Source organism: Rhagoletis zephyria, unplaced genomic scaffold (assembly GCF_001687245.7).
Source record: "Rhagoletis zephyria isolate East Lansing unplaced genomic scaffold, Rhagoletis_zephyria_1.1 Rzeph_scaffold_00386, whole genome shotgun sequence".
Taxonomy (NCBI): domain Eukaryota; kingdom Metazoa; phylum Arthropoda; class Insecta; order Diptera; family Tephritidae; genus Rhagoletis; species Rhagoletis zephyria.
In genome coordinates, this window is record NW_016157470.1 from 6,662 (window position 1) to 20,240 (window position 13,579).

Consider the following 13,579-nt stretch of genomic DNA (forward strand, 5'->3'; position numbering starts at 1 on the left):
GCATAACTTTGGACCACGTCAACCGATTGCATCGGAAAGGTAGTGTCTCAGAGGTGGTCCCATACTAATCTGGTTGAGATCCGATCAGTGGATCATGAGATATATATATATATATTTTTTTTTATATGGGAGTTGAAGTCGGTTTTTTTTTTTGCTAAAAATTACTTGTTTTTTTAACATAAGAATCAACATTAATGTTAACAGAAAATTCTGTGTGATTTTTCTGAAGTTTAGTTTAACTAATGATTTAACTATAATTTAAAATAGATATATGTATTAGCAGCCCCTAAAATATGCTATTTTTATTATAGAAATTTATGTGCGCTATGTGTTTTCTGTCATCTACTGTAATTACTTAAGAAGTCTTGGCTGTTCACCAAACCGGTCTATAGTTTTATCAATAATCCAGATTGGTGCTCTGATACAAAACTTTCGATGTACGCTTAAATAGAAGACACAAACCTAAAGATAAAGTAATAAACAATTGAACTATAAATTTATTTATTAGTTTACCGTTCAATTCTTGTTCGCTCATTGTTGACTGCACCCAGGTTTTTACCCTTCTTAAATGGAACTGAATTGAATTTAGCGAGAATAACTTGATACTGAATCGGATGATCCACATATCCACTTTTTAAATCAATTTACTAATTATTTTGTTAGCATTGAGGGTATAATTTGTTATATGGTATACATATGTATTTATAGGAAAAAACTTGAAAGTTGGGGGGGCCGAAATTATCGAGCAAGCCTTTCCTGGTACTATTTTTGCATATCTAGGCAAAAATTTGGAAGTAAGGTGGGGGGAGGGGTGAGAAACAGTCTCGTGCCCCTGCCCCTACCTGGCACGCCTATGGGCCTATAGTCAAAAGATGTAAAGAACAGCATTAAAATANAGTAAGGTGGGGGGAGGGGTGAGAAACAGTCTCGTGCCCCTGCCCCTACCAGGCACGCCTATGGGCCTATAGTCAAAAGATGTAAAGAACAGCATTAAAATATTTTTTAATATTAGCCACAGTTTGCGAATTTTTGCAAATTTAGGAACAATTTCGGTGGCTCTAATAGAAAATCCATTATTTTCCATCACCGTGGAAAAATTTTTTGTATGCAAATGAGTATGGAGTATGGAAACCCTGAACAAGCACAACTTCTAGAAACACTAGTTAGTTTACTTATGTTTATGCATACAATACAAAAATTGAAAATATATATAGAAAGTTGCCAAAAATGTTTGTTAAACATTTTTTTTTATTTTTTGATATTTTTTTTATAATCTGAATGATTTTCATCATATTAATATCACAAATCAGTACCAGTAAGTCTCGCCTTCTATTTGGTAATTATTACGTACCGATCGAGTAATATTTACTAAAGTTATATTGAAAAACTTACGTGGATCTCTAGTTTTTTTCTAAAAAAAAATCCTTCATTAACTTGGTTGCTGAAGTAATGAAGAATTGAAAATTCATAAGGGAAATTTATCGTTTTTGTAAGATTTATCTTGATATCTGAAAAGCTTGTAGTCTTATTGAAAAATTATATATGAACGTTAGATAATAAATTTAAAAACCTTTAATTTGACATATCGTCCTGTGTATAACAATAAACGGATTGTATGTATAGATATTACGAGCCAAAGTTTCATTTTCGAAAGTCATACACTTTGAATCAATTGGGCGGGCCAAAGATAAGTTTTAAATTAATCGTTCGTGGCCAATAACTATTGGCTTAGACCTAAGACAACATAATATTACTATTTCAATACCGTCAAATGCCTTTTATTTTCCCCCATACAGCCTAATATTCATATTAATATTTTATATTTATTTATTGTCATATTACTAAAGAAAGACCAGAAAGAACTGTTGTTAACAATTGCATACGTGTTATTTTTTAATATACTTAGAAATTTAAACAGTTATATTTACTAACACGATTGCTACGCGCTGGCATAGCGTGTACATCGGATTTTTCATGTATCGGTACACATGTACATATTCTTAACTACGTAAAAGTTGAACTGCAAGCCGGCAGAAGTTGTGGATATACTGCAATAAAGTTATATACATACTTATGTAACATATGCCAATGCAGACATACATTTACGACTTGCATCTTTGGGTGGAATTGGATTTAGTGCGCGAATCCTGTCGGCGTTGATTGATTGAACTAAGGAGATGAAAACAAAAAAATGACTTTATTATGGCATTGTTATGTTTGTTGCTCCTGTTGCGCTAGGTTCTGCTGTTGCTGCGTCAGGGGACATTGTTACCTTTGTTTGCTATTTCGGCAACATCACTATCTTTTCTTTGCGGTGTCAGAATATCGATGAAATGCTGTGTAACAATAAACACACCTTGCAGCACGGTGGTGGAAACACGAAGGAATTCGAAAGCGACGATATTGTTGATTTACCAATTTTGGCACCTGGAGAAAACGGAAAGCAGAAAAAGGAAAACAAAACAGCGTGACGGCAGGATATGATGACTGGTGCTTCTCTTTAGCAAATCAAAAGGATTGTAGGTCTTTTTAACGGTTTCAGACCGAGTCTGTTTTAATTCATTGCGTCTTAGTGACTTTAAAGATTTGAGTTGAAAATCTAAATAAATTTTTTATGACGATACATTTTAGACTTTTTACGTCTTGGCCCGAATGAGACTATATTCAACTTAACACTAAATTTTAACAGGAGAGGTATAAGGGACCAAATATAAATGTTATTTTGAGCTCTTCGTGTATCAAAATCTTTATTTGGAAGGAATTGCAACACTGGAGCATAATCATAGCCCTCACTTAGAGCCACCTTTTGCTAGAGTAATAATACAAATTTAGTTTATTTTTAACCGACTTCCAAAAAAGGAGGAGGTTATCAGTTCGTCGCAATATTTTTTTATTTTTTTTTTTTATGTATGTTACCGCATAACTTTGGACCACGTCAACCGATTTCGATAATTCTTTTTGCATCGGAAAGGTAGTGTCTCAGAGGTGGTCCCATACTAAGATCCGATCAGTGGATCATGAGATATATATATTTTTTATATGAGAGTTGAAGTCGGTTTTGTTTTGATAAAAATTACTTGTTATATCTACAACAAGAATGCGTCGTAACGTTAATTTTAACGTTTACCCTAAAAAACAACGGCTTCTGTTTGAAACGATTCAGTTTGTTTTTGCTTTCTATCTATATATATATAAATGGTGTGAAAAATGTATAGTAATTCATCAATTGAGAACGGTTGGGCCGATTTGGCAATTTTTTTTTTTTCAATTGTTCGTAATTGCCAGAAGGTTTTTACGAAAGAAAATTCTGGGAAAACCCTCCGGTGGANGTTATGGTCCGATTTGCTTAAAATTTGGTACGTAGTTAGCTTTTTTCCTAGATTAGCATATAAGATTCTTTTTTCCGGGTAGTTTCACTTCTTCTTCTTATCCGCCATGTTAGCTATCTGACAGAAAACGTGTTTCGTATTTTTTGCTGTACCAACTTTTTCAAAAAAAAAGTCCAGCTTTTGACGTTGGAAAAATAACACAAAGGAAAGCCAAATATATAAGTAGAGAATTTGTCTAATATTTTTAAATCTTCATAACTGCTGCTTCCGTGGATATTGCAATACACGGAATAGGTGTAATAATGCAGCTATAGGAGCCACCTCATACCGCAGAATTTATCGGCCGCCTACATGAAGATGTATGGAGGTGCGCACACTACACCTACTAAATCGTTCCGACGAATTAGTTGTGGTCCAATGGAAAGACTAGCAAGCCCAACTAAATCGGCGGCCGATAAAGTCCGTGGTGTGCGATGGATCTAAAACATTTTAAACAAGAAATATTGCAGTCACATTTTCGTTTTTAGGATTTTTATTCATGTGATTAGCAGTGGCAAGAATGTATGTATTAAATACGTATATCTTATATATTTAAAAATGGTGTGAAGGATGTATAGTAATTCATCAATTGAGAACGGTTGGGCCGATTTGGCTAACATTTTTTTTTGTTATTCGTAATTGCCAGGAGAAAGTTTTTACGAAAGAAACTTTTGGGAAAACCCTCCGGGAAAGTCGGAAAATTGGAAAAATCGAAAATTGATGTTTTTGTATGGAATTTTGTGTGGAATTCCTTCGGAATGGCATACGAATGGAATAATAGAAAATTCCAAGTGGAAAGCTCGGAAAAATCCGGAAGAACGCGAAAAATTTTAATTTTTTTCGACGAAAGCGTGTAATTTCGGATAATTGTGATATTCATTGGGAGCATGAATCAATTTCGAACAATTTGCTCCTATGTTTAATAACCAGTTCGAATGGGTGCTGCTTTTTTGGAAAGGTGTTTAGAAGAAGGAGTGCACAGAGTTTAACTTTTTCCGATAGGTGGCGCAGGGGTCGAGCTACTTAAAAAAAATGTATTTGGTACATTGCACATTAGGTCAAATAATAACTTTTTCTGTGCGAAATTAATAGCAGCTAAAATATTGCATTATTTTAATGTAAAAAGATGGCAAATGTTAAAAAGGTGTAAAGGCAGTAAATAAAAAGTGAAAACATGACTTGGCTTTTGTAAAACAGACTTCTCCCTTTTTTGATTTTCAAACGATGAGTATATGTGTTTAAGTAGTACTAAAAAACATTGTCCAATTAGCTTGGTTTTAACCCAAGTTGTTTTCTTACCATACTCAACTCCCTCCCCTTAAAATGAGCTACATAATAAAGTAAGTATGGTCCCATGTACATAAATGGTTTATTCTAGAAATTCCTAAATTAAAAAAAGAAAACTATTTACTACATGTCTCACAGATATGCCTTGAGGAGAGATTTCTAAAGAAGTTAGTCTTCATAAAACACTTCATTTTCACTTCAGGTTTCAGTATTCCCAAATTCTCCACCGATATTATTTAGATTCAGAATGCAAATGTTGCTTTGTGACACATTTACCAAAAATCGCTATTTGTCACCATTAAAGTTGACTATTTATCACTAACAAATTTAGGCTAAGCTATTTTTACCGAAAAGGAGGACAAAACCGCAATTTTTAGAGATAGAGAAAAATTTTAGCTTTTGTATTTTAGCATTTTAGCGATAGTGAAAGTTAGAATCCGGCTGCAGGTCGACGCAGTTGGCCTTTTGATTTCGAAAAGAACTTCATCAGCAAGAAACGCTATGTTTTCAGATCTAAATATTTTAGCATCCTTGCAAAAAAAGGCACGTTTTTCTTCTAAGAGTTTCATGGAACTTTCGCAAATATCAGCACAACCAAGTTGTTTTTCAACATGGTGGACAACCGAAAAAAGCTTTTCTTTTTTCGAACATCCAACCAGCCAAACTTCAAACAACTCGCCTTTTGTAATAGCATGATAGCCCAAAAAAAACCGTTTTTCTTGAAAACGGCTAAAAACGGCGGGCTAAGTAAAATAGAATCAGCTCACTACATCTTAATTCATCCATTTCCTTTTCCATTTCGTTTGCCGAAAGTTAACAAAATCGTAAAAGCTTACATAAAATCATAAATGAAAATAAATCAGAAAATGTTTGAGGTTATGCAAATAAGTCAGTTTTTCTGCAAACAAATGATAAAAAGTCACTTTTTTAAATTGGGACATAGGTTCCCACTTATAGTTTTGTTTTTCATTTAAAATTTTCCTTTAATTATCCGAACTTTACAAACAAATGCATTTGAAACTTACAAAATAAACCGGTTGCGCAAACAACGTGTCAACAACGTTTTGAAAGTGTAACTTTGGTTTATTGCTGTGTAAAGGTGTTTCTTATTTTACAAAAACAAAGTGAAGTTTCTGTTATTTTAGTGTATTCCCTACAGAATGGCAACAAAAAATAATGTAAAACTGCCCTTACGAAATTGGACTTTCGCACAGCCAAATGTGCATTGGTAGCCTTTTGTCTAGATTAGGATATAGGATCTATTTTTTCCGTTAAGTGGGCCAGGGACCGATCTATTCGAAAAAGTCTTATTTATGGTCCGATTTGCTTGAAATTCGATACCCGTATTATCGATATGCGGAGAATAGAATCGAGTCATTGGGTAGGTTCAGAAGGCGCAGCAGTTGAGCGCAACCGTTGCTAAAAAAAATCAGTGATCGTTATGCGTCTTCTGAACGACTTCATACATTAGCTGTCAAATTCAACTCCCAAAGGTACACACCAACATGTTGTCTCAAATGATCAGAAAAATATTACGATCATCTAACACGCAACTATTCAGTTAATCAGAAGTACGCAACAACGCGTGCAGAAGGTGCAATCGCACCAGTTGCTGAGCTGTTGCGCCTTCTGAACGTGCCCATTGGTTTACAGTTCGAAAGGGGTTTGAAGTCGGCGCAAACATGCGGGTATTGGCTATTTAACAATACTTGTTCCACAGGCCAACAAAAATGGGAAACAATTTTATGCAACAAATGTTAACGCTATTTTCGCCGAATTTTTATGTGCTGACTACGAATCCGTAAGCATAAGGTTTCCATCAGCTCCAGATTTTAAGAAAACCCAGGTCAAAGTGTCAAAAAATCGCGTTTTTTTCAATATTTGAGAAGCTCTAGCAAAGAAACAAAAAGCAATGGAACCTTTCACTTAGACCTAAATTAAAGCTACAACTCTCGAATACTATCCTTGCAAATTCCTGCACCTTTGCTTGATGGTCACTTATAGTCATTTGCTGAACAGGAATAACTGATTTTGGGAAGTTTGAGTACCTACCGCAATTAAGCAAAAGGCGTGAGAACCTTCCACTTAGGCTTAAATTAAGCCTTGGACTTCTGACTTCAATCCCTGAAAATACCATTCCTGCACCTTGACCCTAAGGTCACCTATAGTCATTTATTGAACAGCTAACACTGATTTTTACACCTTTCTTTCAATTGTATAATTTTCCCATATTTTTTTTTTATTGTTGGACGATACAAAGTAAATGAGTATAGGTGACCATTAGGGCAAGGTGCAGGAATAGTACTTTCAGGAATAGCAGTCTGTAGTTCTAGCTTTAATTTAAGCCTAGGTGGAAGGTTCTATCACCTTTTGTTTCATTGCTAGACTTCTCAAATATTGCAAGAAGCGCGATTTTTTGACACTTCCACATATTTTTCTCAAAATCTGGAGCTGATGGAAACTTTATACTTACGGATTCTTAATCAGCACAAAAGGGCCTATCGAAAACAGCTTCAACATTTGCCGCATCAAAATCGGTGTTGCTCTGTGTTACCTAGACTAATTATATAAAGAGAAGCTCCTTTTTATAAGAGGTGATCTCGCGAACGCCTGTACCGATTTTTTTTTAATTTTGGACACCTACTGCAGACTTTCGATATATTAAGGTAGCGTGGCATCACGCATACATATCGAATTTTTCATACCCTATATCTCTGGAAGTATTTGCGGTAGTGTCCTGGAAATTGGTATAGAGATTTTGTGGCTACTGGAAAAGGGACGTGGCGCTTTAAGAACATATTGAAACTTTTACCTATCTGTATATATACACCCAGAATACATTGTTTTTTTTTCATAATAAATTTTTTCGTTATTTTTTTTATAGTTCATTTTGCATCAAATGACACCGAATTGAGTATGCAGTTTTCTANAAAACAGCTTCAACATTTGCCGCATCAAAATCGGTGTTGCTCTGTGTTACCTAGACTAATTATATAAAGAGAAGCTCCTTTTTATAAGAGGTGATCTCGCGAACGCCTGTACCGATTTTTTTTTAATTTTGGACACCTACTGCAGACTTTCGATATATTAAGGTAGCGTGGCATCACGCATACATATCGAATTTTTCATACCCTATATCTCTGGAAGTATTTGCGGTAGTGTCCTGGAAATTGGTATAGAGATTTTGTGGCTACTGGAAAAGGGACGTGGCGCTTTAAGAACATATTGAAACTTTTACCTATCTGTATATATACACCCAGAATACATTGTTTTTTTTTCATAATACATTTTTTCGTTATTTTCTTTTATAGTTCATTTTGCATAAAATGACACCGAATTGAGTATGCAGTTTTCTTGTTCACCCAATTTCAGTATCATAAAGTGCAAATTTTGAATGGCTATAAGTTACCGTTGATTTCCGTTAAATCAACCATCAGAACCATTGCGGTCCTTGCTTTACGGTGACTAAACAGAATGTGGACCAATGATACTCACCAGTTTAGAAATTGCCACCAACTATACTATACAGATTCAAGGACGATTCACTATCGCGCCGCAAGGAATTCTTCCCGGTATAACGCTTTGAACGTGAACGTAAATTGCTGGCGAAAACGTTGGACCAAATGTTTCAATAAAAAAATTAACTTTTGGCGGGACGAAGTTCGCCGGGTCTGCTAGTTTTGTATGTAAACACACTCCGCTCACACATGTAATAACCAAAAGTGATTACAAATTCATTAGAATTCATTCATACAAACACATAATTTATTATTGCTCTGATTACATTAGCAAAGAGCACTTTTCGTTCCTTTACAATTTCGTTGTCAAACATACTTCATCTGATCGTTTGACACATTTATAGAGTTTACCAACAAAAAATCTTCAGACTAAAACTGGTAACTTCTGACAAAAAGAGTACGGCAGTTGCTCAAAATGTTCAAAATTGTTATTGTTAAGATTGAAAATAGGAACTTTTTAATCTGTGCAGTTACATGGCCTATGAAATTCTAGTATAACAAGCGTAAGTTTTCAGAAGCTAAAAAATCGCGCGGAATTTTTTTTCCGACAGACACGTGCTGCGTTCGATTACTATCGCGTTGGTGTGCGAAAGGCTTAAAACTTGAACATGTTTTACTGGAGCATATCTACTCAAAGTTTTTTTTCCAAATTCAGAACGCTTAAAAGTGAAAGTAAAGCATATCAAGCAACTAAGATTTTTTTAATTCGGACTTTAACCACGCCCAAATCCCATACAATGCTAATTTAGATAAATATGACATCTAATAACTACTGGAGCGAAATTATTCAAAATTGATGTTTGCAATAATTCTTTAGCGAAAAATACGTTTATAACAAATTTTTAGAAATGGGCGGGGCCCCGCCTACTTATTACCAAATATGTGTATCTCCATCTATTTGTACCAAACTCAGTACAGTTATTGAACTTGCCACTTAAAATCAAGGCGTTAAAATTTTTTTAAATCGCACTAAAATTACGCCCACTTTCACTTTACTTACTCGAAATTGATACAACAATCCCTCGAAAAGAAGTAACATTATTATGGAATTTAGGAAAATGGGCGTGATACCGCCCACTTATAAGTTTATATCATTAAGTCTAACTGAACGTACTACATATCAGAGATTTTTGAAATGGGCGTAAAACCACCCCTGCTTATTATGTTACTATATTTTTGACAAAAAAACTGTCACCTTCAAACACTAAGAGAGTTTTTAAAAAAGTAAGTTTTTTAATTTTTTAAATATAAAAAACAAAAAGCGACTCATTGAAAACAAAATAACATAAACTGTGTAAATTATACATAACTAGACAAAAATATACATTATAATATAGACCGTTTAAATGAAATTTTACCATAACGATGAGATATCTCAAACTTATTATCTCTTGAAGCATTAATAAATCTTTAGGTCTTCAAATGCCGGAGGGTGCTGGGATTTCCAGTTTATTTCTTGTTTTATTCAAATTGATATCGGAAAATATGTATTATTTCGACATTTGTTGTGACAACTGTAAAGCAAAGGGCAGCTGAAACCATTTGTTTAAAATGAGGCAACGCTGCTCCTTCGCCATCATCTTCTATCTTAAATCTTAACTTAAAATCGAAAGGGAAACTCGAATTTATTCCTTCGGAATTTTCGAAAAAAAACTTAAATTTACAGTTAAAGTTGTGAATCTGGCAACGTTGGCTGCGTGGCGGAAGTACCTGCTTAATTTGGCATGCCACTGTGTCGAATTAAGTTTCTAGTACCTTTTCTGGACGTACATATAATCAAGTGATTCATTGCATTTGAGCCAAAGAAATTTTTTCTTCGCTTTGGCTTCACACTCTACCAAACGAAAAGTCTTCAACTTTCAACATACATACATATATTGTAACTGGTCTACCGAAATGCTTTCGAACAATTGTGCTTTTACTGGAAATGCCAATTGGTTCCTTACTTTGTCAAAAAGTGGTTGTTTTATATAGAAATTAGTAATATTGCAAAAAATAATAATTTTCTGCTTATGAAAATACAACTGACAGATATCGTGGTTAATTTTTTACAAACTTTTTTTTTATGTATGGCGTTCTTTCAGCAAACGACCAATATAAAAAACCAATTCCACCACATGTATGCATTGGAGCCGTCAGTAGTCCCTGAAAGCACATGAATATAATGTGCCGTATACGGTATACCCAACATGCCACAGAGCGAAGACGAGTTCGAATCGACGTTGTTACTACGTCGTTCTGATGAAATGGTTTGGGTGAACTCGAAACAAAGTAGTTTTTACCATACAAACCGCACCGTAATTCCGACTTCGTTTTTCCTTATCGAATCGAAGTCGTTACGACATCGGTTTGGTGAAGTCGTTTGGGTGAACTCGAAACGACGTCGAAAAGAAGTAACTTTTTCCATACAAAACGCAAAGTCGTAAAAATTGACAAATAAACAGTTTGGAGTGAGCCTGCCTGGATATATACAATGAATCCATTTCATGTATGGAATTAACAATAAGAACCATGCTGTCAAGCTTAAATAGCGGCGAATCAGCTGCACTTGATAGTAGTAGGTTGAATAAGGAAATGGATTAGCAACAAGAGCTTACGGGATGTGCATAGCTCAATGGTTAGCGCTTCTGAACTTGCACATCGATGATGCAGGTTCGATCCCTGCTGAAAGTATAGAAAAAAGAAGTCTGATGAGGAGATGTGATGATCTCCGAAATAGCTGCTATAACTTCTACCGCTTAGGCTTTGTTGTTTTTTCCATTTTTCCTAACAAACAATTCGTGGTACAAAGCTCAACACTATTGAATTAAATATTAATATGCCACAATAAAAATTGCACACAATTTTGAAATTGAATTTATATGGTATTTGTTAAAGATTTTCAGCATCGCCTAATCGAATCGTTTTTGCGGCCCGCCGGCGAACTGTGCTTTTCATCCGACGTCGAGTTCGCTGGCGAGTCGTTGGCGAACGTCGTTGGCGAACAAAATGTTCATCAGAACGATTCGGAAACAACGTCGGAACGAAGTCGTTAGGCAAATTGGGTATCTACTCAGTTATCCATACATATGTATGTGTGTTCGTGAGCTCGAATATAATACAAGTTGTCCTTTTCGCTAAGGCTGTGCAGGCCGAGGCCGGTTGTACGAATTGAAATGATTGCTTGAAATAATATGCTTTTAAGGACAAAAAAGTCTGAATATTATTACTGAAATAATGGAAGAAGTGTTATAAAGTAAAAGAAAAAAGAAGTGTGGCAGAAATAAAATAATACTTATGACATTCCACGTAGAGTGAACGTGTACGTCGAAATGCCATGAGATTTGCCCGAAGGGACATGGAAAAGGAACACAGAGGAATGGTTTGGGTGTGCAAAGTGCGAATGAATGACAGTGAACGAGTGAGTGGATTGGTGTGCGCACAACCGGAAAGGCGGCAGGTTGTGAAATCGCATTAGAACACAAAAAGAAGCACTTTACGCCACTGATTGCAAGTGCTGTGGTTTGAGCTATTGCTGCATGCTATGTGCTCTAAACAAGCATTTCCAAGCCGCGAATCCCTTGCGCTCCATCCGTCTCGCTGTTTGTATGCAGACATTGATTCTTTGGCCAGTGATAACGACGACTCATAGTATGTCGCGTCATCTGCGAATCACTTTACTGGCACTTACCAGTGGTTAAAGGCAGTGAGACGTACATGGGTCGTTCTTAAAAAACATGACCATTCTGAATTTTGTAATTTTTAAAAATTAAGTTGGCCAAATATGTTTATAATTGGCCTCATGTGGTTACGGATGGTATCAACAATAGGAATCCATAACCAGCAGTATTTTTTTTAATTTTTGGAGTTTTTGGAGTTAATAAGTCACAGAGTGGACCGGTAACAGAGGGGACAAATTAACTCAAAAATACCATATTTTAGCTTTTTATTCGAATTTTGGAGAATTTATTTGTCCACTTAATTAATGTACATAAAATATTTATAAAAAAATTATAAAATAAATAAAAAATCACTTTACTCACCGTTTTTCAACAGTAACAGAGTTGACACTGAATAAGGGTACGTACCCGGCATACAATTGGGTTCCTTACTCAACAACGCACTAAACAAGACTGAACAGTTCAAAACACATTTTGTTGATTTTAGCTAAGTTATGATGGAGAAGCATAAGAGAAATATACGCGTCATAACGTTTAACAAACATTTTTCAATAAAATGAGTGGACGTAACAGAGGGGACCAAAACCTGGGGACACAAATTTTCTTCATAAAAATTATACAAAAAAATTATTTTTCATCATTCTTTTCTATATATGGTATTAATATACACAAACTGAATAACAAAAATTGTAAATATTATTTTTTTTCAATTTTATTTCAACTGAAAATAACTATTAAATTTTTATAAATTGGCTCGGGACACAGGTTTTTGCTAAACCTTTGACATTGAAAATATTTTTTAAGTTATTTTCAGATAATTAATTATTTTTTTTTTATAATATAGTTACGTAGAATCGATAATAATTTATAAAAATGCAGATATTTTTCTATTTTCTTTTTGAAGAAACAAAATATAAAATAGTAAAGTCTGGGGACACCAATTGGTCATGTTTTTTAAGAACGACCCACATACGTATACTTGCGAATACCTAACACATTGCCAAGCAGATATTTCACGCATTCATAAATCTGTGCTATGCTTTCGCTGTTTAAACGTGGATTGCGGGGTGAAAGCGGCGGAAGGTCGTAAGACAGTGTGCGAAATGGAGTGGAAGAAAAATGATGTTACATTTAAGTGTTGCAGAATTTTTCATTTGCCTTTTCCGTGCTCACGATTTCATTTTTTATTTCAATACATTTATGGCATTATTCGTAAAAAATAAAGTTGCTTTAAATAGGTTCATAAATTGAACAAGTAAAGAAGTATAAGTTTGGTCGAAACCGAACATCATATATCCGGCGCACATATTAAATATCGTTTTTTTTTATTTTTCAGTAAACTGCATGATGAGCAAGGTGGTAGAAACAACACAAACGGCTATAAGCCATAATTTGCTTTATTTCACTTTTACTTTTTACTTGATTTCCAACAAAGGTTGGAAATAAAACAAATTTTGCCTTATTTCCCATTGTTTATTTATACTATTTGTAACAAAGACAGTTAACTGACAGAAGGAAAAAGAACTTTGTTTATTCCAAAAATACAATTAAACAAATCTTTTCACCATTGTATAGGCTTACAAGTATGGAAAGCGCCATTTTGTTTGTTTACATTTGAAAACAGCTGAGATCACCTGATTTTCAATTCTCTCATTCTCCGCACAGAGTTACATTCAAGTTTCAGAAAAAACTTTAAAATGTAAATTGAGAAATATTTTAGAAAAATGTGTTTTTATTCATTTGAATT